Here is a 27,539-nt window from a genome sequence, read left to right on the forward strand (position 1 = left end):
TTACAATGTGACGCATCTAGGGAGATGTGTCACATTGTAAAGTCCCGCATCACATTATACCTGCGTCAGGTATAATGTATGCAGGGTGGGCGTTCCCACGCTAAAAGCCTTCTAGAACTGACGCACTGAAATCTACAAGATTTCACTACATCACTCTACGCCTTCACTGTGTCAAAATCCCTACGCCTGCACAGACCAGGCATAAGTTATGACTCAGGGCTTTTTGCGTCACTTTCATGAGCATTTCCAGCAATGCGTCACTTTTGTGCCAACAGATGCGTCAGAATTTCTGACGCATCTGTTAATCCTTGCGCCATGGAGCGCTGTATTGTAAATACAGCACATTCATCGTGGCACAAGGACATTCAGCACTGACTCAAGGAAACTTATGCATCCATGCAGTTGCGTCAGGTCCTTGTGAATCTTCCCCTAAAATGTTTTGAAAACCAGGAAACCAGTATATTGTACCTCCTAAAGCTAAAAATGAAATGCAGCAAATGCAACTATGTAGTGCCATGAAATGGCAGACGTGCATTATGGAATATGGAAAAATGTATCTATAATTTATTTTCCTTTAAATTGATTGCCGTTCCTTCTCTAGTAAACATTTGAAGACAGTGGGACCTATGAGGATGCTATTATGAATTTGTGCTTCTTATATTTTCCACAACCCATGGTTAGCAGCCTAGATCTCATCTTTGTGTGAAGGTATATCTGCCTGAGCATCAAATCCATAACTTGGGAGGGTGCTGCTTACCTGGACAGCTATTTAGCATACAATTTCCCATAATTCTCTGCGTGTGGCTATCAACTGTTTGGGGCAGAGAGCTGATAGAAATTAGTAAAACAACACCATTATATGTCTTACATTGCCTATCAGAAGCAGTGGAGGAGTAGTTATGCATAAACAGATAACATCTTTTGAAAAGGAATCATGTTCTTTGTAACATGAGGTACTAGGGCAAGTGTGCATGAAATTCACACTAAATTGTTTAGCTTTGCGCAGTGGCAGTATTGTAGCCAATGAGGTTTAACGAGGCGCGATTATTGCTTATTGAAAACTTTACCCAATACCCCATCATGGAGACTTGAAATATAGTCGAAATGGCAATTTTTGACAGTCTCTTCGGAGACTGGAGAATATGTAATTAAAAAATAAAATATTGCAATGCAATTTACTTGCAGATTTGTGATCTGTGACAAGGACAAAACGGTGACTCTATTTGGCTTCAGTTTACTCTTTACGTTCTCTTTTGTTTTCTCAGCTTTTTAAATACAGCAGTAATATAGGGATTTATTTTCCTTGATGAGTTTTCGTAATTCTTTTATTTCTTCCTCTTTGTTCTCATCTTTGCTCCACAGATTCGCTTGGGTCAGTGATTGGCAGAGGACGGGCTTTGTTTCTGCTCTCTGAGGTGACTCGCAGTCCGGCGCAGGGCTGGGCTCTTCCGAGGTCTCATCTCCCATTCAAATGTGCACTAACCGGCCAGAAAGTTTTTTTCTGGGAGCGAAGGCGTTTGTTATCAGTAGGAAAATGTGGAGAGGGTTCATACAGATTGTATGGAGTGTTTGAAACAGAACAAGAACTGACAAAGCTCTTGTTTTTGCCGTTTGACATTATGTAAAGTTTATTTCTAATGCTCTTTGTGGCACTGAGTAATTGATGTTACCCAGCTCTATGACAGGGGCGTAGCTTCTGTTGGTGCAGCAGGTGCAGTTGCACTGGCGCCCACAGACCTGCGGGACCCACTGAACGCTGATTATTGCGGTATTTTATATTCCAAACTTCAACAAGGGGGCCTATTTACTTCCTTGCTCTAGGGCCCATTTTTTCACCTGAGAGCCTTGAAAGACTGCATGGATCCTCTCTGATTTGAATTGGTGACAATGAGGTCAGGCAAAGAGCTCTTGTGTGGCTGCATCAGCACAACTGGGCTACCAGATCTGGCACATTTGTATGCTGCATGCAGACGGAGACACACAACGTACACACAGCCATATATAGGGCAAGTATAAAAATCTGTATTGTGACGCAGCTGCGGCGTAAATGTTGTGGCCCATTTACAATGTGACGCATCTAGGGAGATGTGTCACATTGTAAAGTCCCGCATCACATTATACCTCCGTCAGGTATAATGTATGCAGGGTGGGCGTTCCCACGCTAAAAGCCTTCTAGAACTGACGCTCTGAAATCTACAAGATTTCACTACATCACTCTACGCCTTCACTGTGTCAAAATCCCTACGCCTGCACAGACCAGGCATAAGTTATGACTCAGGGCTTTTTGCGTCACTTTCATGAGCATTTCCAGCAATGCATCACTTTTGTGCCAACAGATGCGTCAGAATTTCTGACGCATCTGTTAATCCTTGCGCCATGGAGCGCTGTATTGTAAATACAGCACATTCATCTTGGCACAAGGACATTCAGCACTGACTCAAGGAAACTTATGCATCCATGCAGTTGCGTCAGGTCCTTGTGAATCTTCCCCTAAAATGTTTTGAAAACCAGGAAACCAGTGTATTGTACCTCCTAAAGCTAAAAATGAAATGCAGCAAATGCAACTATGTAGTGCCATGAAATGGCAGATGTGCATTATGGAATATGGAAACATTTATCTATAAATTATTTTCCTTTAAATTGATTGCCGTTCCTTCTCTAGTAAACATTTGAAGACAGTGGGACCTATGAGAATGCTATTATGAATTTGTGCTTCTTATATTTTCCACAACCCATGGTTAGCAGCCTAGATCTCATCTTTGTGTGAAGGTATATCTGCCTGATCATCAAATCCATAACTTGGGAGGGTGCTGCTTACCTGTACAGCTATTTAGCATACAATTTCCCATAATTCTCTGCGTGTGGCTATCGACGGTTTGAGGCAGAGAGCTGATAGAAATTAGTAAAACAACACCATTATATGTCTTACATTGCCTATCAGAAGCAGTGGAGGAGTAGTTATGCATAAACAGATAACATCTTTTGAAAAGGAATCATGTTCTTTGTAACATGAGGTACTAGGGCAAGTGTGCATGAAATTCACACTAAATTGTTTAGCTTTGCGCAGTGGCAGTATTGTAGCCAATGAGGTTTAACCGAGGCGCGATTATTGCTTATTGAAAACTTTACCCAATACCCCGTCATGGAGACTTGAAATATAGTCGAAATGGGAATTTTTGACAGTCTCTTCGGAGACTGGAGAATATGTAATGAAAAAATAAGATAGTTTATTTTGCAATGCAATTTATTTGCAGATTTGTGATCTGTGACAAGGACAAAACGGTGACTCTATTTGGCTTCAGTTTACTCTTTACGTTCTCTTTTGTTTTCTCAGCTTTTTAAATACAGCAGTAATTTAGGGATTTATTTTCCTTGATGAGTTTTCGTAATTCTTTTATTTCTTCCTCTTTGTTCTCATCTTTGCTCCACGGATTCGCTTGGGTCAGTGATGGGCAGAGGACGGGCTTTGTTTCAGCTCTCTGAGGTGACTCGCAGTCCGGTGCAGGGCTGGGCTCTTACGAGGTCTCATCTCCCATTCAAATGTGCACTAACCGCCCAGAAAGTTTTTTTCTGGGAGCGAAGGCGTTTGTTATCTGTAGGAAAATGTGGAGAGGGTTCATACAGATTGTATGGAGTGTTTGAAACAGAACAAGAACTGACAAAGCTCTTGTTTTTGCCGTTTGACATTATGTAAAGTTATTTCTAATGCTCTTTGTGGCACTTAGTAATTGATGTTACCCAGCTCTATGACAGGGGCGTAGCTTCTGTTGGTGCAGCAGGTGCAGTTGCACTGGCGCCCACAGACCTGCGGGACGCACTGAACCCTGATTATTGCGGTATTTTATATTCCAAACTTCAACAAGGGGGCCTATTTTCTTCCTTGCTCTAGGGCCCATTTTTTCACCTGAGAGCCTTGAAAGACTGCATGGATCCTCCCTGATTTGAATCGGTGACAATGAGGTCAGGCAAAGAGCTCTTGCGTGGCTGCATCAGCCCAACTAGGCTACCAGATCTGGCACATTTGTATGCTGCATGCAGACGGAGACACACAACGTACACACAGCCATATATAGGGCAAGTATAAAAATCTGTATTGTGACGCAACTGCGGCGTAAATGTTGGGGCCCATTTACAATGTGACGCATCTAGGGAGATGTGTCACATTGTAAAGTCCCGCATCACATTATACCTGCGTCAGGTTTAATGTATGCAGGGTGGGCGTTCCCACGCTAAAAGCCTTCTAGAACTGACGCACTGAAATCTACAAGATTTCACTACATCACTCTACGCCTTCACTGTGTCAAAATCCCTACGCCTGCACAGACCAGGCATAAGTTATGACTCAGGGCTTTTTGCGTCACTTTCATGAGCATTTCCAGCAATGCGTCACTTTCGTGCCAACAGATGCGTCAGAATTTCTGCCGCATCTGTTAATCCTTGCGCCATGGAGCGCTGTATTGTAAATACAGCACATTCATCGTGGCACAAGGACATTCAGCACTGACTCAAGGAAACTTATGCATCCATGCAGTTGCGTCAGGTCCTTGTGAATCTTCCCCTAAAATGTTTTGAAAACCAGGAAACCAGTATATTGTACCTCCTAAAGCTAAAAATGAAATGCAGCAAATGCAACTATGTAGTGCCATGAAATGGCAGACGTGCATTATGGAATATGGAAAAATGTATCTATAATTTATTTTCCTTTAAATTGATTGCCGTTCCTTCTCTAGTAAACATTTGAAGACAGTGGGACCTATGAGGATGCTATTATGAATTTGTGCTTCTTATATTTTCCACAACCCATGGTTAGCAGCCTAGATCTCATCTTTGTGTGAAGGTATATCTGCCTGAGTATCAAATCCATAACTTGGGAGGGTGCTGCTTACCTGTACAGCTATTTAGCATACAATTGCCCATAATTCTCTGCGTGTGGCTATCGACGGTTTGAGGCAGAGAGCTGATAGAAATTAGTAAAACAACACCATTATATGTCTTACATTGCCTATCAGAAGCAGTGGAGGAGTAGTTATGCATAAACAGATAACATCTTTTGAAAAGGAATCATGTTCTTTGTAACATGAGGTACTAGGGCAAGTGTTCATGAAATTCACACTAAATTTTTTAGCTTTGCACAGTGGCAGTATCGTAGCCAATGAGGTTTAACCGAGGCGCGATTATTGCTTATTGAAAACTTTACCCAATACCCCGTCATGGAGACTTGAAATATAGTCGAAATGGCAATTTTTGACAGTCTATTCGGAGACTGGAGAATATGTAATTAAAAAATAAGATAGTTTATTTTGCAATGCAATTTACTTGCAGGTTTGTGATCTGTGACAAGGACAAAACGGTGACTCTATTTGGCTTCAGTTTACTCTTTACGTTCTCTTTTGTTTTCTCAGCTTTTTAAATACAGCAGTAATTTAGGGATTTATTTTCCTTGATGAGTTTTCGTTATTCTTTTATTTCTTCCCCTTTGTTCTCATCTTTGCTCCTCGGATTCGCTTGGGTCAATGATGGGCAGAGGACGGGCTTTGTTTCTGCTCTCTCTTAGGTGACTCGCAGTCCGGCGCAGGGCTGGGCTCTTCCGAGGTCTCATCTCCCATTCAAATGTGCACTAACCGCCCAGAAAGTTTTTTTCTGGGAGCGAAGGCATTTGTTATCAGTAGGAAAATGTGGAGAGGGTTCATACAGATTGTATGGAGTGTTTGAAACAGAACAAGAACTGACAAAGCTCTTGTTTTTGCCGTTTGACATTATGTAAAGTTTATTTCTAATGCTCTTTGTGGCACTGAGTAATTGATGTTACCCAGCTCTATGACAGGGGCGTAGCTTCTGTTGGTGCAGCAGGTGCAGTTGCACTGGCGCCCACAGACCTGCGGGACCCACTGAACGCTGATTATTGCGGTATTTTATATTCCAAACTTCAACAAGGGGGCCTATTTACTTCCTTGCTCTAGGGCCCATTTTTTCACCTGAGAGCCTTGAAAGACTGCATGGATCCTCTCTGATTTGAATTGGTGACAATGAGGTCAGGCAAAGAGCTCTTGTGTGGCTGCATCAGCACAACTGGGCTACCAGATCTGGCACATTTGTATGCTGCATGCAGACGGAGACACACAACGTACACACAGCCTTACATAGGGCAAGTATAAAAATCTGTATTGTGACGCAGCTGCGGCGTAAATGTTGCGGCCCATTTACAATGTGACGCATCTAGGGAGATGTGTCACATTGTAAAGTCCCGCATCACATTATACCTGCGTCAGGTATAATGTATGCAGGGTGGGCGTTCCCACGCTAAAAGCCTTCTAGAACTGACGCACTGAAATCTACAAGATTTCACTACATCACTCTACGCCTTCACTGTGTCAAAATCCCTACGCCTGCACAGACCAGGCATAAGTTATGACTCAGGGCTTTTTGCGTCACTTTCATGAGCATTTCCAGCAATGCGTCACTTTTGTGCCAACAGATGCGTCAGAATTTCTGACGCATCTGTTAATCCTTGCGCCATGGAGCGCTGTATTGTAAATACAGCACATTCATCGTGGCACAAGGACATTCAGCACTGACTCAAGGAAACTTATGCATCCATGCAGTTGCGTCAGGTCCTTGTGAATCTTCCCCTAAAATGTTTTGAAAACCAGGAAACCAGTATATTGTACCTCCTAAAGCTAAAAATGAAATGCAGCAAATGCAACTATGTAGTGCCATGAAATGGCAGACGTGCATTATGGAATATGGAAAAATGTATCTATAATTTATTTTCCTTTAAATTGATTGCCGTTCCTTCTCTAGTAAACATTTGAAGACAGTGGGACCTATGAGGATGCTATTATGAATTTGTGCTTCTTATATTTTCCACAACCCATGGTTAGCAGCCTAGATCTCATCTTTGTGTGAAGGTATATCTGCCTGAGCATCAAATCCATAACTTGGGAGGGTGCTGCTTACCTGGACATCTATTTAGCATACAATTTCCCATAATTCTCTGCGGGTGGCTATCAACTGTTTGGGGCAGAGAGCTGATAGAAATTAGTAAAACAACACCATTATATGTCTTACATTGCCTATCAGAAGCAGTGGAGGAGTAGTTATGCATAAACAGATAACATCTTTTGAAAAGGAATCATGTTCTTTGTAACATGAGGTACTAGGGCAAGTGTGCATGAAATTCACACTAAATTGTTTAGCTTTGCGCAGTGGCAGTATTGTAGCCAATGAGGTTTAACGAGGCGCGATTATTGCTTATTGAAAACTTTACCCAATACCCCATCATGGAGACTTGAAATATAGTCGAAATGGCAAGTTTTGACAGTCTCTTCGGAGACTGGAGAATATGTAATTAAAAAATAAAATAGTTTATTTTGCAATGCAATTTACTTGCAGATTTGTGATCTGTGACAAGGACAAAACGGTGACTCTATTTGGCTTCAGTTTACTCTTTACGTTCTCTTTTGTTTTCTCAGCTTTTTAAATACAGCAGTAATATAGGGATTTATTTTCCTTGATGAGTTTTCGTAATTTCGTAATTCTTTTATTTCTTCCTCTTTGTTCTCATCTTTGCTCCACAGATTCGCTTGGGTCAGTGATTGGCAGAGGACGGGCTTTGTTTCTGCTCTCTGAGGTGACTCGCAGTCCGGCGCAGGGCTGGGCTCTTCCGAGGTCTCATCCCCCATTCAAATGTGCACTAACCGCCCAGAAAGTTTTTTTCTGGGAGCGAAGGCGTTTGTTATCAGTAGGAAAATGTGGAGAGGGTTCATACAGATTGTATGGAGTGTTTGAAACAGAACAAGAACTGACAAAGCTCTGTCGTTTGACATTATGTAAAGTTTATTTCTAATGCTCTTTGTGGCACTGAGTAATTGATGTTACCCAGCTCTATGACAGGGGCGTAGCTTCTGTTGGTGCAGCAGGTGCAGTTGCACTGGCGCCCACAGACCTGCGGGACCCACTGAACGCTGATTATTGCGGTATTTTATATTCCAAACTTCAACAAGGGGGCCTATTTACTTCCTTGCTCTAGGGCCCATTTTTTCACCTGCGCGCCTTGAAAGACTGCATGGATCCTCTCTGATTTGAATTGGTGACAATGAGGTCAGGCAAAGAGCTCTTGTGTGGCTGCATCAGCACAACTGGGCTACCAGATCTGGCACATTTGTATGCTGCATGCAGACGGAGACACACAACGTACACACAGCCATATATAGGGCAAGTATAAAAATCTGTATTGTGACGCAGCTGCGGCGTAAATGTTGTGGCCCATTTACAATGTGACGCATCTAGGGAGATGTGTCACATTGTAAAGTCTCGCATCACATTATACCTCCGTCAGGTATAATGTATGCAGGGTGGGCGTTCCCACGCTAAAAGCCTTCTAGAACTGACGCACTGAAATCTACAAGATTTCACTACATCACTCTACGCCTTCACTGTGTCAAAATCCCTACGCCTGCACAGACCGGGCATAAGTTATGACTCAGGGCTTTTTGCGTCACTTTCATGAGCATTTCCAGCAATGCGTCACTTTTGTGCCAACAGATGCGTCAGAATTTCTGACGCATCTGTTAATCCTTGCGCCATGGAGCGCTGTATTGTAAATACAGCACATTCATCTTGGCACAAGGACATTCAGCACTGACTCAAGGAAACTTATGCATCCATGCAGTTGCGTCAGGTCCTTGTGAATCTTCCCCTAAAATGTTTTGAAAACCAGGAAACCAGTGTATTGTACCTCCTAAAGCTAAAAATGAAATGCAGCAAATGCAACTATGTAGTGCCATGAAATGGCAGACGTGCATTATGGAATATGGAAACATTTATCTATAAATTATTTTCCTTTAAATTGATTGCCGTTCCTTCTCTAGTAAACATTTGAAGACAGTGGGACCTATGAGAATGCTATTATGAATTTGTGCTTCTTATATTTTCCACAACCCATGGTTAGCAGCCTAGATCTCATCTTTGTGTGAAGGTATATCTGCCTGATCATCAAATCCATAACTTGGGAGGGTGCTGCTTACCTGTACAGCTATTTAGCATACAATTTCCCATAATTCTCTGCGTGTGGCTATCGACGGTTTGAGGCAGAGAGCTGATAGAAATTAGTAAAACAACACCATTATATGTCTTACATTGCCTATCAGAAGCAGTGGAGGAGTAGTTATGCATAAACAGATAACATCTTTTGAAAAGGAATCATGTTCTTTGTAACATGAGGTACTAGGGCAAGTGTGCATGAAATTCACACTAAATTGTTTAGCTTTGCGCAGTGGCAGTATTGTAGCCAATGAGGTTTAACCGAGGCGCGATTATTGTTTATTGAAAACTTTACCCAATACCCCGTCATGGAGACTTGAAATATAGTCGAAATGGGAATTTTTGACAGTCTCTTCGGAGACTGGAGAATATGTAATTAAAAAATAAGATAGTTTATTTTGCAATGCAATTTGCTTGCAGGTTTGTGATCTGTGACAAGGACAAAACGGTGACTCTATTTGTCTTCAGTTTACTCTTTACGTTCTCTTTTGTTTTCTCAGCTTTTTAAATACAGCAGTAATTTAGGGATTTATTTTCCTTGATGAGTTTTCGATATTCTTTTATTTCTTCCCCTTTGTTCTCATCTTTGCTCCACAGATTCGCTTGGGTCAGTGATGGGCAGAGGACGGGCGTTGTTTCTGCTCTCTGAAGTGACTCGCAGTCCGGTGCAAGGCTGGGCTCTTCCGAGGTCTCATCTCCCATTCAAATGTGCACTAACCGCCCAGAAAGTTTTTTTCTGGGAGCGAAGGCGTTTGTTATCAGTAGGAAAATGTGGAGAGGGTTCATACAGATTGTATGGAGTGTTTGAAACAGAACAAGAACTGACAAAGCTCTTGTTTTTGCCGTTTGACATTATGTAAAGTTTATTTCTAATGCTCTTTGTGGCACTGAGTAATTGATGTTACCCAGCTCTATGACAGGGGCGTAGCTTCTGTTGGTGCAGCAGGTGCAGTTGCACTGGCGCCCACAGACCTGCGGGACGCACTGAACCCTGATTATTGCGGTATTTTATAATCCAAACTTCAACAAGGGGGCCTATTTTCTTCCTTGCTCTAGGGCCCATTTTTTCACCTGAGAGCCTTGAAAGACTGCATGGATCCTCCCTGATTTGAATCGGTGACAATGAGGTCAGGCAAAGAGCTCTTGCGTGGCTGCATCAGCCCAACTGGGCTACCAGATCTGGCACATTTGTATGCTGCATGCAGACGGAGACACACAACGTACACACAGCCTTATATAGGGCAAGTATAAAAATCTGTATTGTGACGCAGCTGCGGCGTAAATGTTGCGGCCCATTTACAATGTGACGCATCTAGGGAGATGTGTCACATTGTAAAGTCCCGCATCACATTATACCTGCGTCAGGTATAATGTATGCAGGGTGGGCGTTCCCACGCTAAAAGCCTTCTAGAACTGACGCACTGAAATCTACAAGATTTCACTACATCACTCTATGCCTTCACTGTGTCAAAATCCCTACGCCTGCACAGACCAGGCATAAGTTATGACTCAGGGCTTTTTGCGTCACTTTCATGAGCATTTCCAGCAATGCGTCACTTTTGTGCCAACAGATGCGTCAGAATTTCTGACGCATCTGTTAATCCTTGCGCCATGGAGCGCTGTATTGTAAATACAGCACATTCATCGTGGCACAAGGACATTCAGCACTGACTCAAGGAAACTTATGCATCCATGCAGTTGCGTCAGGTCCTTGTGAATCTTCCCCTAAAATGTTTTGAAAACCAGGAAACCAGTATATTGTACCTCCTAAAGCTAAAAATGAAATGCAGCAAATGCAACTATGTAGTGCCATGAAATGGCAGACGTGCATTATGGAATATGGAAAAATGTATCTATAATTTATTTTCCTTTAAATTGATTGCCGTTCCTTCTCTAGTAAACATTTGAATACAGTGGGACCTATGAGGATGCTATTATGAATTTGTGCTTCTTATATTTTCCACAACCCATGGTTAGCAGCCTAGATCTCATCTTTGTGTGAAGGTATATCTGCCTGAGCATCAAATCCATAACTTGGGAGGGTGCTGCTTACCTGGACAGCTATTTAGCATACAATTTCCCATAATTCTCTGCGTGTGGCTATCAACTGTTTGGGGCAGAGAGCTGATAGAAATTAGTAAAACAACACCATTATATGTCTTACATTGCCTATCAGAAGCAGTGGAGGAGTAGTTATGCATAAACAGATAACATCTTTTGAAAAGGAATCATGTTCTTTGTAACATGAGGTACTAGGGCAAGTGTGCATGAAATTCACACTAAATTGTTTAGCTTTGCGCAGTGGCAGTATTGTAGCCAATGAGGTTTAACCGAGGCGCGATTATTGCTTATTGAAAACTTTACCCAATACCCCATCATGGAGACTTGAAATATAGTCGAAATGGCAATTTTTGACAGTCTCTTCGGAGACTGGAGAATATGTAATTAAAAAATAAGATAGTTTATTTTGCAATGCAATTTACTTGCAGATTTGTGATCTGTGACAAGGACAAAACGGTGACTCTATTTGGCTTCAGTTTACTCTTTACGTTCTCTTTTGTTTTCTCAGCTTTTTAAATACAGCAGTAATATAGGGATTTATTTTCCTTGATGAGTTTTCGTAATTCTTTTATTTCTTCCTCTTTGTTCTCATCTTTGCTCCACAGATTCGCTTGGGTCAGTGATGGGCAGAGGACGGGCTTTGTTTCTGCTCTCTGAGGTGACTCGCAGTCCGGCGCAGGGCTGGGCTCTTCCGAGGTCTCATCTCCCATTCAAATGTGCACTAACCGCCCAGAAAGTTTTTTTCTGGGAGCGAAGGCGTTTGTTATCAGTAGGAAAATGTGGAGAGGGTTCATACAGATTGTATGGAGTGTTTGAAACAGAACAAGAACTGACAAAGCTCTTGTTTTTGCCGTTTGACATTATGTAAAGTTTATTTCTAATGCTCTTTGTGGCACTGAGTAATTGATGTTACCCAGCTCTATGACAGGGGCGTAGCTTCTGTTGGTGCAGCAGGTGCAGTTGCACTGGCGCCCACAGACCTGCGGGACCCACTGAACGCTGATTATTGCGGTATTTTATATTCCAAACTTCAACAAGGGGGCCTATTTACTTCCTTGCTCTAGGGCCCATTTTTTCACCTGAGAGCCTTGAAAGACTGCATGGATCCTCTCTGATTTGAATTGGTGACAATGAGGTCAGGCAAAGAGCTCTTGTGTGGCTGCATCAGCACAACTGGGCTACCAGATCTGGCACATTTGTATGCTGCATGCAGACGGAGACACACAACGTAGACACAGCCATATATAGGGCAAGTATAAAAATCTGTATTGTGACGCAGCTGCGGCGTAAATGTTGTGGCCCATTTACAATGTGACGCATCTAGGGAGATGTGTCACATTGTAAAGTCCCGCATCACATTATACCTCCGTCAGGTATAATGTATGCAGGGTGGGCGTTCCCACGCTAAAAGCCTTCTAGAACTGACGCTCTGAAATCTACAAGATTTCACTACATCACTCTACGCCTTCACTGTGTCAAAATCCCTACGCCTGCACAGACCAGGCATAAGTTATGACTCAGGGCTTTTTGCGTCACTTTCATGAGCATTTCCAGCAATGCTTCACTTTTGTGCCAACAGATGCGTCAGAATTTCTGACGCATCTGTTAATCCTTGCGCCATGGAGCGCTGTATTGTAAATACAGCACATTCATCTTGGCACAAGGACATTCAGCACTGACTCAAGGAAACTTATGCATCCATGCAGTTGCGTCAGGTCCTTGTGAATCTTCCCCTAAAATGTTCTGAAAACCAGGAAACCAGTGTATTGTACCTCCTAAAGCTAAAAATGAAATGCAGCAAATGCAACTATGTAGTGCCATGAAATGGCAGATGTGCATTATGGAATATGGAAACATTTATCTATAAATTATTTTCCTTTAAATTGATTGCCGTTCCTTCTCTAGTAAACATTTGAAGACAGTGGGACCTATGAGAATGCTATTATGAATTTGTGCTTCTTATATTTTCCACAACCCATGGTTAGCAGCCTAGATCTCATCTTTGTGTGAAGGTATATCTGCCTGATCATCAAATCCATAACTTGGGAGGGTGCTGCTTACCTGTACAGCTATTTAGCATACAATTTCCCATAATTCTCTGCGTGTGGCTATCGACGGTTTGAGGCAGAGAGCTGATAGAAATTAGTAAAACAACACCATTATATGTCTTACATTGCCTATCAGAAGCAGTGGAGGAGTAGTTATGCATAAACAGATAACATCTTTTGAAAAGGAATCATGTTCTTTGTAACATGAGGTACTAGGGCAAGTGTGCATGAAATTCACACTAAATTGTTTAGCTTTGCGCAGTGGCAGTATTGTAGCCAATGAGGTTTAACCGAGGCGCGATTATTGCTTATTGAAAACTTTACCCAATACCCCGTCATGGAGACTTGAAATATAGTCGAAATGGGAATTTTTGACAGTCTCTTCGGAGACTGGAGAATATGTAATGAAAAAATAAGATAGTTTATTTTGCAATGCAATTTATTTGCAGATTTGTGATCTGTGACAAGGACAAAACGGTGACTCTATTTGGCTTCAGTTTACTCTTTACGTTCTCTTTTGTTTTCTCAGCTTTTTAAATACAGCAGTAATTTAGGGATTTATTTTCCTTGATGAGTTTTCGTAATTCTTTTATTTCTTCCTCTTTGTTCTCATCTTTGCTCCACGGATTCGCTTGGGTCAGTGATGGGCAGAGGACGGGCTTTGTTTCAGCTCTCTGAGGTGACTCGCAGTCCGGTGCAGGGCTGGGCTCTTACGAGGTCTCATCTCCCATTCAAATGTGCACTAACCGCCCAGAAAGTTTTTTTCTGGGAGCGAAGGCGTTTGTTATCTGTAGGAAAATGTGGAGAGGGTTCATACAGATTGTATGGAGTGTTTGAAACAGAACAAGAACTGACAAAGCTCTTGTTTTTGCCGTTTGACATTATGTAAAGTTATTTCTAATGCTCTTTGTGGCACTTAGTAATTGATGTTACCCAGCTCTATGACAGGGGCGTAGCTTCTGTTGGTGCAGCAGGTGCAGTTGCACTGGCGCCCACAGACCTGCGGGACGCACTGAACCCTGATTATTGCGGTATTTTATATTCCAAACTTCAACAAGGGGGCCTATTTTCTTCCTTGCTCTAGGGCCCATTTTTTCACCTGAGAGCCTTGAAAGACTGCATGGATCCTCCCTGATTTGAATCGGTGACAATGAGGTCAGGCAAAGAGCTCTTGCGTGGCTGCATCAGCCCAACTAGGCTACCAGATCTGGCACATTTGTATGCTGCATGCAGACGGAGACACACAACGTACACACAGCCATATATAGGGCAAGTATAAAAATCTGTATTGTGACGCAACTGCGGCGTAAATGTTGGGGCCCATTTACAATGTGACGCATCTAGGGAGATGTGTCACATTGTAAAGTCCCGCATCACATTATACCTGCGTCAGGTTTAATGTATGCAGGGTGGGCGTTCCCACGCTAAAAGCCTTCTAGAACTGACGCACTGAAATCTACAAGATTTCACTACATCACTCTACGCCTTCACTGTGTCAAAATCCCTACGCCTGCACAGACCAGGCATAAGTTATGACTCAGGGCTTTTTGCGTCACTTTCATGAGCATTTCCAGCAATGCGTCACTTTCGTGCCAACAGATGCGTCAGAATTTCTGCCGCATCTGTTAATCCTTGCGCCATGGAGCGCTGTATTGTAAATACAGCACATTCATCGTGGCACAAGGACATTCAGCACTGACTCAAGGAAACTTATGCATCCATGCAGTTGCGTCAGGTCCTTGTGAATCTTCCCCTAAAATGTTTTGAAAACCAGGAAACCAGTATATTGTACCTCCTAAAGCTAAAAATGAAATGCAGCAAATGCAACTATGTAGTGCCATGAAATGGCAGACGTGCATTATGGAATATGGAAAAATGTATCTATAATTTATTTTCCTTTAAATTGATTGCCGTTCCTTCTCTAGTAAACATTTGAAGACAGTGGGACCTATGAGGATGCTATTATGAATTTGTGCTTCTTATATTTTCCACAACCCATGGTTAGCAGCCTAGATCTCATCTTTGTGTGAAGGTATATCTGCCTGAGCATCAAATCCATAACTTGGGAGGGTGCTGCTTACCTGTACAGCTATTTAGCATACAATTTCCCATAATTCTCTGCGTGTGGCTATCGACGGTTTGGGGCAGAGAGCTGATAGAAATTAGTAAAACAACACCATTATATGTCTTACATTGCCTATCAGAAGCAGTGGAGGAGTAGTTATGCATAAACAGATAACATCTTTTGAAAAGGAATCATGTTCTTTGTAACATGAGGTACTAGGGCAAGTGTTCATGAAATTCACACTAAATTTTTTAGCTTTGCACAGTGGCAGTATCGTAGCCAATGAGGTTTAACCGAGGCGCGATTATTGCTTATTGAAAACTTTACCCAATACCCCGTCATGGAGACTTGAAATATAGTCGAAATGGCAATTTTTGACAGTCTATTCGGAGACTGGAGAATATGTAATTAAAAAATAAGATAGTTTATTTTGCAATGCAATTTACTTGCAGGTTTGTGATCTGTGACAAGGACAAAACGGTGACTCTATTTGGCTTCAGTTTACTCTTTACGTTCTCTTTTGTTTTCTCAGCTTTTTAAATACAGCAGTAATTTAGGGATTTATTTTCCTTGATGAGTTTTCGTTATTCTTTTATTTCTTCCCCTTTGTTCTCATCTTTGCTCCTCGGATTCGCTTGGGTCAATGATGGGCAGAGGACGGGCTTTGTTTCTGCTCTCTCTTAGGTGACTCGCAGTCCGGCGCAGGGCTGGGCTCTTCCGAGGTCTCATCTCCCATTCAAATGTGCACTAACCGCCCAGAAAGTTTTTTTCTGGGAGCGAAGGCATTTGTTATCAGTAGGAAAATGTGGAGAGGGTTCATACAGATTGTATGGAGTGTTTGAAACAGAACAAGAACTGACAAAGCTCTTGTTTTTGCCGTTTGACATTATGTAAAGTTTATTTCTAATGCTCTTTGTGGCACTGAGTAATTGATGTTACCCAGCTCTATGACAGGGGCGTAGCTTCTGTTGGTGCAGCAGGTGCAGTTGCACTGGCGCCCACAGACCTGCGGGACCCACTGAACGCTGATTATTGCGGTATTTTATATTCCAAACTTCAACAAGGGGGCCTATTTACTTCCTTGCTCTAGGGCCCATTTTTTCACCTGAGAGCCTTGAAAGACTGCATGGATCCTCTCTGATTTGAATTGGTGACAATGAGGTCAGGCAAAGAGCTCTTGTGTGGCTGCATCAGCACAACTGGGCTACCAGATCTGGCACATTTGTATGCTGCATGCAGACGGAGACACACAACGTACACACAGCCTTACATAGGGCAAGTATAAAAATCTGTATTGTGACGCAGCTGCGGCGTAAATGTTGCGGCCCATTTACAATGTGACGCATCTAGGGAGATGTGTCACATTGTAAAGTCCCGCATCACATTATACCTGCGTCAGGTATAATGTATGCAGGGTGGGCGTTCCCACGCTAAAAGCCTTCTAGAACTGACGCACTGAAATCTACAAGATTTCACTACATCACTCTACGCCTTCACTGTGTCAAAATCCCTACGCCTGCACAGACCAGGCATAAGTTATGACTCAGGGCTTTTTGCGTCACTTTCATGAGCATTTCCAGCAATGCGTCACTTTTGTGCCAACAGATGCGTCAGAATTTCTGACGCATCTGTTAATCCTTGCGCCATGGAGCGCTGTATTGTAAATACAGCACATTCATCGTGGCACAAGGACATTCAGCACTGACTCAAGGAAACTTATGCATCCATGCAGTTGCGTCAGGTCCTTGTGAATCTTCCCCTAAAATGTTTTGAAAACCAGGAAACCAGTATATTGTACCTCCTAAAGCTAAAAATGAAATGCAGCAAATGCAACTATGTAGTGCCATGAAATGGCAGACGTGCATTATGGAATATGGAAAAATGTATCTATAATTTATTTTCCTTTAAATTGATTGCCGTTCCTTCTCTAGTAAACATTTGAAGACAGTGGGACCTATGAGGATGCTATTATGAATTTGTGCTTCTTATATTTTCCACAACCCATGGTTAGCAGCCTAGATCTCATCTTTGTGTGAAGGTATATCTGCCTGAGCATCAAATCCATAACTTGGGAGGGTGCTGCTTACCTGGACATCTATTTAGCATACAATTTCCCATAATTCTCTGCGGGTGGCTATCAACTGTTTGGGGCAGAGAGCTGATAGAAATTAGTAAAACAACACCATTATATGTCTTACATTGCCTATCAGAAGCAGTGGAGGAGTAGTTATGCATAAACAGATAACATCTTTTGAAAAGGAATCATGTTCTTTGTAACATGAGGTACTAGGGCAAGTGTGCATGAAATTCACACTAAATTGTTTAGCTTTGCGCAGTGGCAGTATTGTAGCCAATGAGGTTTAACGAGGCGCGATTATTGCTTATTGAAAACTTTACCCAATACCCCATCATGGAGACTTGAAATATAGTCGAAATGGCAAGTTTTGACAGTCTCTTCGGAGACTGGAGAATATGTAATTAAAAAATAAAATAGTTTATTTTGCAATGCAATTTACTTGCAGATTTGTGATCTGTGACAAGGACAAAACGGTGACTCTATTTGGCTTCAGTTTACTCTTTACGTTCTCTTTTGTTTTCTCAGCTTTTTAAATACAGCAGTAATATAGGGATTTATTTTCCTTGATGAGTTTTCGTAATTTCGTAATTCTTTTATTTCTTCCTCTTTGTTCTCATCTTTGCTCCACAGATTCGCTTGGGTCAGTGATTGGCAGAGGACGGGCTTTGTTTCTGCTCTCTGAGGTGACTCGCAGTCCGGCGCAGGGCTGGGCTCTTCCGAGGTCTCATCCCCCATTCAAATGTGCACTAACCGCCCAGAAAGTTTTTTTCTGGGAGCGAAGGCGTTTGTTATCAGTAGGAAAATGTGGAGAGGGTTCATACAGATTGTATGGAGTGTTTGAAACAGAACAAGAACTGACAAAGCTCTGTCGTTTGACATTATGTAAAGTTTATTTCTAATGCTCTTTGTGGCACTGAGTAATTGATGTTACCCAGCTCTATGACAGGGGCGTAGCTTCTGTTGGTGCAGCAGGTGCAGTTGCACTGGCGCCCACAGACCTGCGGGACCCACTGAACGCTGATTATTGCGGTATTTTATATTCCAAACTTCAACAAGGGGGCCTATTTACTTCCTTGCTCTAGGGCCCATTTTTTCACCTGAGCGCCTTGAAAGACTGCATGGATCCTCTCTGATTTGAATTGGTGACAATGAGGTCAGGCAAAGAGCTCTTGTGTGGCTGCATCAGCACAACTGGGCTACCAGATCTGGCACATTTGTATGCTGCATGCAGACGGAGACACACAACGTACACACAGCCATATATAGGGCAAGTATAAAAATCTGTATTGTGACGCAGCTGCGGCGTAAATGTTGTGGCCCATTTACAATGTGACGCATCTAGGGAGATGTGTCACATTGTAAAGTCTCGCATCACATTATACCTCCGTCAGGTATAATGTATGCAGGGTGGGCGTTCCCACGCTAAAAGCCTTCTAGAACTGACGCACTGAAATCTACAAGATTTCACTACATCACTCTACGCCTTCACTGTGTCAAAATCCCTACGCCTGCACAGACCGGGCATAAGTTATGACTCAGGGCTTTTTGCGTCACTTTCATGAGCATTTCCAGCAATGCGTCACTTTTGTGCCAACAGATGCGTCAGAATTTCTGACGCATCTGTTAATCCTTGCGCCATGGAGCGCTGTATTGTAAATACAGCACATTCATCTTGGCACAAGGACATTCAGCACTGACTCAAGGAAACTTATGCATCCATGCAGTTGCGTCAGGTCCTTGTGAATCTTCCCCTAAAATGTTTTGAAAACCAGGAAACCAGTGTATTGTACCTCCTAAAGCTAAAAATGAAATGCAGCAAATGCAACTATGTAGTGCCATGAAATGGCAGACGTGCATTATGGAATATGGAAACATTTATCTATAAATTATTTTCCTTTAAATTGATTGCCGTTCCTTCTCTAGTAAACATTTGAAGACAGTGGGACCTATGAGAATGCTATTATGAATTTGTGCTTCTTATATTTTCCACAACCCATGGTTAGCAGCCTAGATCTCATCTTTGTGTGAAGGTATATCTGCCTGATCATCAAATCCATAACTTGGGAGGGTGCTGCTTACCTGTACAGCTATTTAGCATACAATTTCCCATAATTCTCTGCGTGTGGCTATCGACGGTTTGAGGCAGAGAGCTGATAGAAATTAGTAAAACAACACCATTATATGTCTTACATTGCCTATCAGAAGCAGTGGAGGAGTAGTTATGCATAAACAGATAACATCTTTTGAAAAGGAATCATGTTCTTTGTAACATGAGCTACTAGGGCAAGTGTGCATGAAATTCACACTAAATTGTTTAGCTTTGCGCAGTGGCAGTATTGTAGCCAATGAGGTTTAACCGAGGCGCGATTATTGTTTATTGAAAACTTTACCCAATACCCCGTCATGGAGACTTGAAATATAGTCGAAATGGGAATTTTTGACAGTCTCTTCGGAGACTGGAGAATATGTAATTAAAAAATAAGATAGTTTATTTTGCAATGCAATTTGCTTGCAGGTTTGTGATCTGTGACAAGGACAAAACGGTGACTCTATTTGTCTTCAGTTTACTCTTTACGTTCTCTTTTGTTTTCTCAGCTTTTTAAATACAGCAGTAATTTAGGGATTTATTTTCCTTGATGAGTTTTCGATATTCTTTTATTTCTTCCCCTTTGTTCTCATCTTTGCTCCACAGATTCGCTTGGGTCAGTGATGGGCAGAGGACGGGCGTTGTTTCTGCTCTCTGAAGTGACTCGCAGTCCGGTGCAAGGCTGGGCTCTTCCGAGGTCTCATCTCCCATTCAAATGTGCACTAACCGCCCAGAAAGTTTTTTTCTGGGAGCGAAGGCGTTTGTTATCAGTAGGAAAATGTGGAGAGGGTTCATACAGATTGTATGGAGTGTTTGAAACAGAACAAGAACTGACAAAGCTCTTGTTTTTGCCGTTTGACATTATGTAAAGTTTATTTCTAATGCTCTTTGTGGCACTGAGTAATTGATGTTACCCAGCTCTATGACAGGGGCGTAGCTTCTGTTGGTGCAGCAGGTGCAGTTGCACTGGCGCCCACAGACCTGCGGGACGCACTGAACCCTGATTATTGCGGTATTTTATAATCCAAACTTCAACAAGGGGGCCTATTTTCTTCCTTGCTCTAGGGCCCATTTTTTCACCTGAGAGCCTTGAAAGACTGCATGGATCCTCCCTGATTTGAATCGGTGACAATGAGGTCAGGCAAAGAGCTCTTGCGTGGCTGCATCAGCCCAACTGGGCTACCAGATCTGGCACATTTGTATGCTGCATGCAGACGGAGACACACAACGTACACACAGCCTTATATAGGGCAAGTATAAAAATCTGTATTGTGACGCAGCTGCGGCGTAAATGTTGCGGCCCATTTACAATGTGACGCATCTAGGGAGATGTGTCACATTGTAAAGTCCCGCATCACATTATACCTGCGTCAGGTATAATGTATGCAGGGTGGGCGTTCCCACGCTAAAAGCCTTCTAGAACTGACGCACTGAAATCTACAAGATTTCACTACATCACTCTATGCCTTCACTGTGTCAAAATCCCTACGCCTGCACAGACCAGGCATAAGTTATGACTCAGGGCTTTTTGCGTCACTTTCATGAGCATTTCCAGCAATGCGTCACTTTTGTGCCAACAGATGCGTCAGAATTTCTGACGCATCTGTTAATCCTTGCGCCATGGAGCGCTGTATTGTAAATACAGCACATTCATCGTGGCACAAGGACATTCAGCACTGACTCAAGGAAACTTATGCATCCATGCAGTTGCGTCAGGTCCTTGTGAATCTTCCCCTAAAATGTTTTGAAAACCAGGAAACCAGTATATTGTACCTCCTAAAGCTAAAAATGAAATGCAGCAAATGCAACTATGTAGTGCCATGAAATGGCAGACGTGCATTATGGAATATGGAAAAATGTATCTATAATTTATTTTCCTTTAAATTGATTGCCGTTCCTTCTCTAGTAAACATTTGAATACAGTGGGACCTATGAGGATGCTATTATGAATTTGTGCTTCTTATATTTTCCACAACCCATGGTTAGCAGCCTAGATCTCATCTTTGTGTGAAGGTATATCTGCCTGAGCATCAAATCCATAACTTGGGAGGGTGCTGCTTACCTGGACAGCTATTTAGCATACAATTTCCCATAATTCTCTGCGTGTGGCTATCAACTGTTTGGGGCAGAGAGCTGATAGAAATTAGTAAAACAACACCATTATATGTCTTACATTGCCTATCAGAAGCAGTGGAGGAGTAGTTATGCATAAACAGATAACATCTTTTGAAAAGGAATCATGTTCTTTGTAACATGAGGTACTAGGGCAAGTGTGCATGAAATTCACACTAAATTGTTTAGCTTTGCGCAGTGGCAGTATTGTAGCCAATGAGGTTTAACCGAGGCGCGATTATTGCTTATTGAAAACTTTACCCAATACCCCATCATGGAGACTTGAAATATAGTCGAAATGGCAATTTTTGACAGTCTCTTCGGAGACTGGAGAATATGTAATTAAAAAATAAGATAGTTTATTTTGCAATGCAATTTACTTGCAGATTTGTGATCTGTGACAAGGACAAAACGGTGACTCTATTTGGCTTCAGTTTACTCTTTACGTTCTCTTTTGTTTTCTCAGCTTTTTAAATACAGCAGTAATATAGGGATTTATTTTCCTTGATGAGTTTTCGTAATTCTTTTATTTCTTCCTCTTTGTTCTCATCTTTGCTCCACAGATTCGCTTGGGTCAGTGATGGGCAGAGGACGGGCTTTGTTTCTGCTCTCTGAGGTGACTCGCAGTCCGGCGCAGGGCTGGGCTCTTCCGAGGTCTCATCTCCCATTCAAATGTGCACTAACCGCCCAGAAAGTTTTTTTCTGGGAGCGAAGGCGTTTGTTATCAGTAGGAAAATGTGGAGAGGGTTCATACAGATTGTATGGAGTGTTTGAAACAGAACAAGAACTGACAAAGCTCTTGTTTTTGCCGTTTGACATTATGTAAAGTTTATTTCTAATGCTCTTTGTGGCACTGAGTAATTGATGTTACCCAGCTCTATGACAGGGGCGTAGCTTCTGTTGGTGCAGCAGGTGCAGTTGCACTGGCGCCCACAGACCTGCGGGACCCACTGAACGCTGATTATTGCGGTATTTTATATTCCAAACTTCAACAAGGGGGCCTATTTACTTCCTTGCTCTAGGGCCCATTTTTTCACCTGAGAGCCTTGAAAGACTGCATGGATCCTCTCTGATTTGAATTGGTGACAATGAGGTCAGGCAAAGAGCTCTTGTGTGGCTGCATCAGCACAACTGGGCTACCAGATCTGGCACATTTGTATGCTGCATGCAGACGGAGACACACAACGTAGACACAGCCATATATAGGGCAAGTATAAAAATCTGTATTGTGACGCAGCTGCGGCGTAAATGTTGTGGCCCATTTACAATGTGACGCATCTAGGGAGATGTGTCACATTGTAAAGTCCCGCATCACATTATACCTCCGTCAGGTATAATGTATGCAGGGTGGGCGTTCCCACGCTAAAAGCCTTCTAGAACTGACGCTCTGAAATCTACAAGATTTCACTACATCACTCTACGCCTTCACTGTGTCAAAATCCCTACGCCTGCACAGACCAGGCATAAGTTATGACTCAGGGCTTTTTGCGTCACTTTCATGAGCATTTCCAGCAATGCTTCACTTTTGTGCCAACAGATGCGTCAGAATTTCTGACGCATCTGTTAATCCTTGCGCCATGGAGCGCTGTATTGTAAATACAGCACATTCATCTTGGCACAAGGACATTCAGCACTGACTCAAGGAAACTTATGCATCCATGCAGTTGCGTCAGGTCCTTGTGAATCTTCCCCTAAAATGTTCTGAAAACCAGGAAACCAGTGTATTGTACCTCCTAAAGCTAAAAATGAAATGCAGCAAATGCAACTATGTAGTGCCATGAAATGGCAGATGTGCATTATGGAATATGGAAACATTTATCTATAAATTATTTTCCTTTAAATTGATTGCCGTTCCTTCTCTAGTAAACATTTGAAGACAGTGGGACCTATGAGAATGCTATTATGAATTTGTGCTTCTTATATTTTCCACAACCCATGGTTAGCAGCCTAGATCTCATCTTTGTGTGAAGGTATATCTGCCTGATCATCAAATCCATAACTTGGGAGGGTGCTGCTTACCTGTACAGCTATTTAGCATACAATTTCCCATAATTCTCTGCGTGTGGCTATCGACGGTTTGAGGCAGAGAGCTGATAGAAATTAGTAAAACAACACCATTATATGTCTTACATTGCCTATCAGAAGCAGTGGAGGAGTAGTTATGCATAAACAGATAACATCTTTTGAAAAGGAATCATGTTCTTTGTAACATGAGGTACTAGGGCAAGTGTGCATGAAATTCACACTAAATTGTTTAGCTTTGCGCCGTGGCAGTATTGTAGCCAATGAGGTTTAACCGAGGCGCGATTATTGTTTATTGAAAACTTTACCCAATACCCCGTCATGGAGACTTGAAATATAGTCAAAATGGGAATTTTTGACAGTCTCTTCGGATACTGGAGAATATGTAATTAAAAAATAAGATAGATTATTTTGCAATGCAATTTACTTGCAGGTTTGTGATCTGTGACAAGGACAAAATGGTGACTCCATTTGTCTTCAGTTTACTCTTTACGTTCTCTTTTGTTTTCTCAGCTTTTTAAATACAGCAGTAATTTAGGGATTTATTTTCCTTGATGAGTTTTCGTTATTCTTTTATTTCTTCCCCTTTGTTCTCATCTTTGCTCCACAGATTCGCTTGGGTCAGTGATGGGCAGAGGACGGGCTTTGTTTCTGCTCTCTGAAGTGACTCGCAGTCCGGTGCAAGGCTGGGCTCTTCCGAGGTCTCATCTCCCATTCAAATGTGCACTAACCGCCCAGAAAGTTTTTTTCTGGGAGCGAAGGCGTTTGTTATCAGTAGGAAAATGTGGAGAGGGTTCATACAGATTGTATGGAGTGTTTGAAACAGAACAAGAACTGACAAAGCTCTTGTTTTTGCCGTTTGACATTATGTAAAGTTTATTTCTAATGCTCTTTGTGGCACTGAGTAATTGATGTTACCCAGCTCTATGACAGGGGCGTAGCTTCTGTTGGTGCAGCAGGTGCAGTTGCACTGGCGCCCACAGACCTGCGGGACGCACTGAACCCTGATTATTGCGGTATTTTATAATCCAAACTTCAACAAGGGGGCCTATTTTCTTCCTTGCTCTAGGGCCCATTTTTTCACCTGAGAGCCTTGAAAGACTGCATGGATCCTCCCTGATTTGAATCGGTGACAATGAGGTCAGGCAAAGAGCTCTTGCGTGGCTGCATCAGCCCAACTGGGCTACCAGATCTGGCACATTTGTATGCTGCATGCTGACGGAGACACACAACGTACACACAGCCTTATATAGGGCAAGTATAAAAATCTGTATTGTGACGCAGCTGCGGCGTAAATGTTGCGGCCCATTTACAATGTGACGCATCTAGGGAGATGTGTCACATTGTAAAGTCCCGCATCACATTATACCTGCGTCAGGTATAATGTATGCAGGGTGGGCGTTCCCACGCTAAAAGCCTTCTAGAACTGACGCACTGAAATCTACAAGATTTCACTACATCACTCTACGCCTTCACTGTGTCAAAATCCCTACGCCAGCACAGACCAGGCATAAGTTATGACTCAGGGCTTTTTGCGTCACTTTCATGAGCATTTCCAGCAATGCGTCACTTTTGTGCCAACAGATGCGTCAGAATTTCTGACGCATCTGTTAATCCTTGCGCCATGGAGCGCTGTATTGTAAATACAGCACATTCATCGTGGCACAAGGACATTCAGCACTGACTCAAGGAAACTTATGCATCCATGCAGTTGCGTCAGGTCCTTGTGAATCTTCCCCTAAAATGTTTTGAAAACCAGGAAACCAGTATATTGTACCTCCCAAAGCTAAAAATGAAATGCAGCAAATGCAACTATGTAGTGCCATGAAATGGCAGACGTGCATTATGGAATATGGAAAAATGTATCTATAATTTATTTTCCTTTAAATTGATTGCCGTTGGGGGGCGTGGCCAAGATGGCGAGCTGAGTGGTCGCACTCGAAGTGAGCTCCGCCGTCCTGAAGCCCTAATCCTACCGTACATGAGCTGATTCTCCCCCCCGGAATGCTCAGACTCGTGGAGCGGGGGTGTTCGAACATGGAGTGGCGGCGGTGAGCTTGTGGCCGCATTCCGTGGTGCTTTTACGGTCCGAGGTGCGGCGCCGTCTCGGAGAGCAGATCGGGCCTGGTGCACGGCCTGGGAGGGAGGCGGACCCTGCCCGGGTTTGGAAGCCGATCTGGGTCCACGCGACGGCGCTCCGCTCTACCCGCTGGGCTCGGACTTCATCACCGGTGCCTGCGGTGCGCACAGTGGGCCTGCCCTTGGAGACGGAGAGGGTCCGGTGCCGAGATTGCTGCCGGCAGCTACGGGAGGCCGCGGCTTGGGCCTAGTCCCGGACACGGACCTCTTGGATAGCCGCCTCGAGGTTCCGGGAGGAGCTGTGGTCCCTCCGCGCCTGTCCCGGGCAACTCTGCTCAGCCCGGAGGGGGTCTTCTTGGCGGACCCGGTTCTTGAAGCGGTCCGGTGAGCGGCGAGGGCGGAGCTGAACTGGAGGCCTTGCGCTAATCGAGGCCGTGGCTTTGGCCTATTTCCTGGTTCTCGGCGGCCTGTGTGGCGGAGGACTTGACACCCGCCGGTCTGGAGTGAGGGGCCCGGACGGGTCTGCGGATTCATCTGTGGGCCCCGTTGTGAGCTTTGTGGCAGGAGGGCGCTGAGATGTAGCGCTGAGGCCGACTCCCCCGGGTGACGAGTGTAGAGGACTGCTGCCTTAGACCCGCCATTGCGCCCGCACATTGGCGCGAAGCAGAACTGGTTCCTTTGGCTTAGCCCGCCTCGTGGCGGCCGAAGTACGCACTCTTGTATAGATCTGTAAAGCGCGGCGACAGCTACCAAGGCATGGCTGCGGGATCCGTGTGACCCGGTGGTCCCGCCGCGACTTGACTTGAAGGGGAGTCCGTAGTGGTGCCCGGGCCGGTCGGCTTGAGACAGCGGAGCCCGTGGAGCTGAGAGGAGTGTGGGATCGGGCCCTGTGGGCCTACGGACACAGACGGACAGCTGGTCACTGGAGGTGCAGGCCGTGGGCCCCATTGCGGTTCTTGCTTTGGCGGTGAAGTGACCCAGCCCTTGGGTCATTGGAGAGACCCCGTGTGGGACCGCTAGCCCGGTCCTGGGATCATACCGGGGGCTGAGACATTGGACTCCCGGGGGAAACGTCTCGACGGCCATCATGGCGCAGAATAAGGGAACGCGGAAAGGAGATCGCACGTTGCCTGAGATGTTGCATAGGAACAATGCAAGACATGATCGGGGTCAGCCGTCCCCATCTCCTCCGGGTGGCTCCCAGGGAGCAGGCGGGGGGGAGCCGCCGGTTACGAGGTCCTTCCTGGAATCACTCTTCAGCTCGCTGAGAGACGACTTCCAAACGCTCAAGCAGGAGGTGGCGGGTGAGGTCCGTGAAATACGAAGGGACGTGGACGGCCTAGGTGACAGGGTGGCTACGGTGGAAGAAGCGGGCCACAACAGAGACGAAGAAATTGCGCAACTTCAGCAGGAGGTCATTCGTCTTCGGGAGCAACAGCTGGACCTGCAGTCACACACGGAGGACCTCGAAAATCGCTCCAGGCGGAACAACATCCGTGTCCGAGGCATTCCGTCTCGGGAGGAGGGGGAGGACGTCGCATCGTACCTTGGGGATCTGTTCCGAGAGGTGCTGGGTGAGTCGGCTGACTTTCCCATCCGGATTGATAGGGCGCACCGAGTGGGCCTGCAGCGCCGGACTTCGGCACCTCCTCCGGACATCTTGGCCTTTTTGCCGGACTATCCCCTGAAGGAGCGGATACTGCGGGAGGCCCGAAAGAGATCTTCCCTAGAATTCAGGGGCCATCGAGTAGCCCTTTATCAGGACCTGGCCTCGTCCACCCTCCAGAAGCGCAAGGCTTTTAAAATTGCGACCGACTTTCTTAGGGGACATGGCACGCAGTACTCCTGGGGACACCCTTTCCGTCTCATCTTTCGATGGAATGGTACCCTACATCAGCTGCGTTCCCTTCAGGATACCTGTGGGGTGCTCGGGATCACTGCTAATGA

General features: G+C 44.0%; 12 non-coding genes across 12 annotated transcripts; all 12 read left to right on the forward strand.

Annotated features, from left to right (window-relative positions):
- The first annotated feature begins 994 nt into the window (after positions 1-994).
- On the forward strand, positions 995-1,133 carry LOC144793110 (U4 spliceosomal RNA). Its single transcript, XR_013602773.1, has one exon. It is a non-coding gene; the product is annotated as a U4 spliceosomal RNA (small nuclear RNA).
- A 1,922-nt stretch (positions 1,134-3,055) lies between these two features.
- On the forward strand, positions 3,056-3,195 carry LOC144793957 (U4 spliceosomal RNA). Its single transcript, XR_013603403.1, has one exon. It is a non-coding gene; the product is annotated as a U4 spliceosomal RNA (small nuclear RNA).
- Positions 3,196-5,123: 1,928 nt separating this feature from the next.
- On the forward strand, positions 5,124-5,263 carry LOC144793951 (U4 spliceosomal RNA). Its single transcript, XR_013603398.1, has one exon. It is a non-coding gene; the product is annotated as a U4 spliceosomal RNA (small nuclear RNA).
- A 1,931-nt stretch (positions 5,264-7,194) lies between these two features.
- LOC144793129 (U4 spliceosomal RNA) lies at positions 7,195-7,333 on the forward strand. The gene has a single exon (XR_013602790.1). It is a non-coding gene; the product is annotated as a U4 spliceosomal RNA (small nuclear RNA).
- Positions 7,334-9,263: 1,930 nt separating this feature from the next.
- On the forward strand, positions 9,264-9,403 carry LOC144793033 (U4 spliceosomal RNA). Its single transcript, XR_013602705.1, has one exon. It is a non-coding gene; the product is annotated as a U4 spliceosomal RNA (small nuclear RNA).
- A 1,929-nt stretch (positions 9,404-11,332) lies between these two features.
- Positions 11,333-11,472, forward strand: LOC144793926 (U4 spliceosomal RNA). The gene has a single exon (XR_013603375.1). It is a non-coding gene; the product is annotated as a U4 spliceosomal RNA (small nuclear RNA).
- Positions 11,473-13,401: 1,929 nt separating this feature from the next.
- On the forward strand, positions 13,402-13,541 carry LOC144793958 (U4 spliceosomal RNA). Its single transcript, XR_013603404.1, has one exon. It is a non-coding gene; the product is annotated as a U4 spliceosomal RNA (small nuclear RNA).
- Positions 13,542-15,469: 1,928 nt separating this feature from the next.
- On the forward strand, positions 15,470-15,609 carry LOC144793953 (U4 spliceosomal RNA). The gene has a single exon (XR_013603399.1). It is a non-coding gene; the product is annotated as a U4 spliceosomal RNA (small nuclear RNA).
- Positions 15,610-17,540: 1,931 nt separating this feature from the next.
- On the forward strand, positions 17,541-17,679 carry LOC144793130 (U4 spliceosomal RNA). Its single transcript, XR_013602791.1, has one exon. It is a non-coding gene; the product is annotated as a U4 spliceosomal RNA (small nuclear RNA).
- A 1,930-nt stretch (positions 17,680-19,609) lies between these two features.
- LOC144793035 (U4 spliceosomal RNA) lies at positions 19,610-19,749 on the forward strand. Its single transcript, XR_013602706.1, has one exon. It is a non-coding gene; the product is annotated as a U4 spliceosomal RNA (small nuclear RNA).
- Positions 19,750-21,678: 1,929 nt separating this feature from the next.
- Positions 21,679-21,818, forward strand: LOC144793927 (U4 spliceosomal RNA). Its single transcript, XR_013603376.1, has one exon. It is a non-coding gene; the product is annotated as a U4 spliceosomal RNA (small nuclear RNA).
- A 1,929-nt stretch (positions 21,819-23,747) lies between these two features.
- Positions 23,748-23,894, forward strand: LOC144793126 (U4 spliceosomal RNA). Its single transcript, XR_013602787.1, has one exon. It is a non-coding gene; the product is annotated as a U4 spliceosomal RNA (small nuclear RNA).
- The last annotated feature ends 3,645 nt before the right edge of the window (positions 23,895-27,539 follow it).

This window comes from Lissotriton helveticus, chromosome 11, assembly GCF_964261635.1.
Source record: "Lissotriton helveticus chromosome 11, aLisHel1.1, whole genome shotgun sequence".
Lineage (NCBI taxonomy): Eukaryota > Metazoa > Chordata > Amphibia > Caudata > Salamandridae > Lissotriton > Lissotriton helveticus.